The 3,651-nt window shown below is 41.2% G+C and overlaps 1 non-coding gene across 1 annotated transcript; it reads left to right on the forward strand.

Moving 5' to 3' along the window:
- Window positions 1–1,843: 1,843 nt before the first annotated feature.
- Window positions 1,844–1,917, forward strand: TRNAN-GUU (transfer RNA asparagine (anticodon GUU)). The gene has a single exon. It is a non-coding gene; the product is annotated as a tRNA-Asn (tRNA).
- Window positions 1,918–3,651: the final 1,734 nt, after the last annotated feature.

Genomic DNA, 3,651 nt, shown 5'->3' on the forward strand with positions numbered 1-3,651 from the left:
GTATAATTTAGATTCAATTGAGCTGTTTAGCAAGGGGATAGCACATGCCCAGTTTTCTATGAAACTTAACATTAAAAGATTTGAGCATAGCATTAACCAGAAAAATCTTCAGGAACTCCCTCAGTGCTGCTTTGACAACATGCTTTGAATATGTGAAAGAAGGTGGCAGGCAGCTGTGATGAACATAAAAGACTGTAGCATATTTGAGAATAAATTCTATAGCCATCTAGTGTTTCTGAGAGGTAAACAGTCCTTACATCACAGACAATTTGGTTCTACCATAGGAAAATGTAACACATAGACTTTCAAATCATTAATTTCCAGGCAGTATAAGTATTTAGCCCTTAATGAACAACAGAATAACATAGCATAGCATGGCATAGCATAGCATAGCATAGCATGGCATAGCATAGCATAGCATAGCATAGCATAGCATAGCATAGCATAGCATAGCATAGCATAGAATGAATAGAATAGTTCACTTGGAAGGGACCTACAACAACCATGTAGTCCAACCACAATATTTTAAATATTTTAAACTAATATTTAGTACATTACAGTTTTAGACCTACATATGGCTACATTGTTCCTCATTTCTCACATGAAAGCTACACTTGGAAGATTGAGAGGTGGTGTAAAATTTTCACAAGTGTAAACTCCATATAGCATAAAAGGTCCTGTTTCTCTTACCTTTCACAGCCCTGTAGTCCACATACAATAAAGTTTTCAACTGGAAACAAGCTGAAAAATACTATTGCAACAAAGAGATTACTAGGAGCCATTACCTTTTCAATATGTGACATTTCCTACACTTTCTCTTATATTTTCATAAGAAAACCCACTAGGGAGACAAACTGCACATTTATGTATGTCTTAAGTACAGAGGGAGTGTATTTGGGCAACCCCATTTCAAGGAAAGCACAGATGAGCAGAACATCTTTTGAACTGGAAAGCTTTGAAAATAGGAAGGAATTTTCTATTTTGCTCTTCATCAGGCAGACTACAAACCATTCTATGTGAAGAGAGGGAAAAAGTGGTTCTTTTTCCCAATATATTTAGCTAAAAACTTTATTGTAAGAAAATATGACTAACAATGCTGATGCAGAGAAGAATAAATTGGGGCTTTATTTATCTATTTATCTATTTCAATTAGAGAGAAATGTTAGACCTCTAATGTTACTTTTATAATGTATGTTTGTCTCAGTGGACTATCATTAACAAGCTAATAACTGTTGTAGCTGAAGAAATGCAGTTCTGAGATTGACAAAATACTGGTCCTGGTTATTTTTAAAATTCTGCAGAGAGAAACTGTGAAAAGCCACAGACATGCACTACCTTATGTTTATCCTGTACTGTACATCTACTGTCTATTTATAACAAGTTATAAATGAAAAGGGCATAAACATGGATATACAGCATTTTTAATGTACTGTGTCTAATTGTATATGTGTTAGGGCATGTGCTAAAAGGCTCTTCCCCACGGACACAGAGGATCGCGGAAGCAGAGGCAGCAGGGGAGTGCTGGCTCCCCCAGTGTCCCACTCTGAGACACGAGCCCTTGTTCCAGCCCCCCGGGGCTGTCCTGGAGCACATCAGCGCCGTGGGCTGGAAGAAACCTAGCACCGTGTGCCCCCAGGGGGTGGCTCTCTGGGTCACCTCACAGACTGGGGCGGGGGCGGGGTTCCTTCCCTGCGGGATGGAACTCTTTATGGGATGTGGGGGAAGAGCATGCTGAGATCGTGCAAGATTTCTGGGATGCCTAAAGAAGGAACAAAAAGCAAGGAAAGGGAGGGAGCCAGGTGATTTGGGAAGGAATAAACAGCAAAAGGAGTACAGGACAGGAGTCTCTGTGGCGCAACTGGTTAGCGCGTTCGGCTGTTAACCGAAAGGTTGGTGGTTCAAGCCCACCCAGGGACGTGTTAGCTCCATCACTATGCCCACGGTGGGCAGGTTGTGAGGAGGAGTCTCTTCCAACCCAAGCTGTGCTGTGAACGTTTTAACACAAATTCTCTGTTAGCCTCAGGCTCATTAAAACTAGTTTGCTGAAGTTTCAGCAATGGATTAGCAAACAAAACATCAGAAAAGGGAACCAGTTACCTGCAGTCTGTCCTGTCTCCTCATTTAACTCCCTCTCTAACTTTTTACTGGATGAAGGACTCTATTCTGTGTGCATGTGTGTTTTTTGGGTCTGAGTGATGAAACTGCAGTCAGACCATTGCCCATGTGCTCATGGTGCAACAACTGGAGAGACCAGAGTATGTGCATAGTGTGTGGGTACGTATGCTAGCGTGTATGTGATCACTAGCTCCTATCAAGCCAGACTAGCCCACAAGAATAATATGAGACCTGGCAGCCAGGTGTCAAAGCAGCAAGAAGTCTGGGATGGACATGAGTGTGCCTCTGTGAGTTGGCTGTCACAGGTCTGACTGGGGGCACCACTAGGTCTGGGCATCAGTTAAGACCCTTTTGCATGTGTTTCTGTGCATGAGGCAACCAGAGCTGAAATGCTGCCGCACCCTGCTACCAGATTGACTAAGGCCAGCTACTGGAAGGATCTGTATTGCATATGCGTACATAGTTTTCCTACTAACAAACTTTCATGTGGGAAGGGAAACAGGATAAGGCCATTTGTGCTGTTTGTGTTTGCATGAGTGACAGTGGGTTTGTCGCTGTTGATCTGTGTGGGCAGCCATGTGTATACAATATATGTGCATTTTATGTGTGTGTGTATGTGTGGCTGTGTATGCCTATTGATATCACATTCTCGACTTCACTCCCAGCTGGACCTGGGGATATGGAGCTTCAACAGCCTCACCTCCATTGGGCTACTGGATTCACCAATACCTAGCAATTGCAAATGATATCCAGATAAAACATCCTAAATAATAATAACACATGCTGAATATACCAAGGAAAGAGTACAAAAGACTTTTTTACTACTTTCCCACAGAAGCATCTTCTCAAAATTCCTAACATTATGTATCTCCCATTGTTCCTAGCAGCCAATTTCATTGCTCTATAAAGCTTAGATTTATTGTCTGTTACTAAGACCAAATCCTTTTTGTTGTTGTTGGTTTTTTGTACCTGCAGTTGATTTCTAGTTGCCAGTACCATTTACTGGCAATAAATCTTTAGTTATAATAATATTCCTGCTCTAGGAATTCAGGTCAATAGTCTTTGTTAAGACATTGGCTAAGGTATCATCCACCTTGAAAAATGGCTGTGCAGTTAAAATGTTACATAGCACCTCTACCTCGTGTTAACAGCAATTTATTTCCTATGTTACTTATTTTAGGGTTTGGCTCTTACAGTTCCAGCTGGAGTAATCGAAGATGAGACAGCTTCTCTAGGTGCTTGGCTACTGCTGTACACTGGAAGCTCCCCGCTTTTCAGTTCTGCCAGAAGAAACGAACATGTAAGAACTTAATCTACTCCCAGCAAAATAGCCAGTTTGGCTTAAAATATCCTTTTAAGCTCCCATGCTTTGAAGGAATAGCAGAAGGCTATCATTATAACACCTGTTAAACAAGACTGTCTTCTTTTCAGCTATGTAGTTTATTCTCAAGCCTTGCCTAGTTAGTCACGTAGGGTAATGTAGAGGAATTGTAGAGGAATTATAGAGGAATGAAGACAGGTTAATTCAGGTTAATT

Source organism: Falco biarmicus, chromosome 3 (genome assembly GCF_023638135.1).
Source record: "Falco biarmicus isolate bFalBia1 chromosome 3, bFalBia1.pri, whole genome shotgun sequence".
NCBI lineage: Eukaryota > Metazoa > Chordata > Aves > Falconiformes > Falconidae > Falco > Falco biarmicus.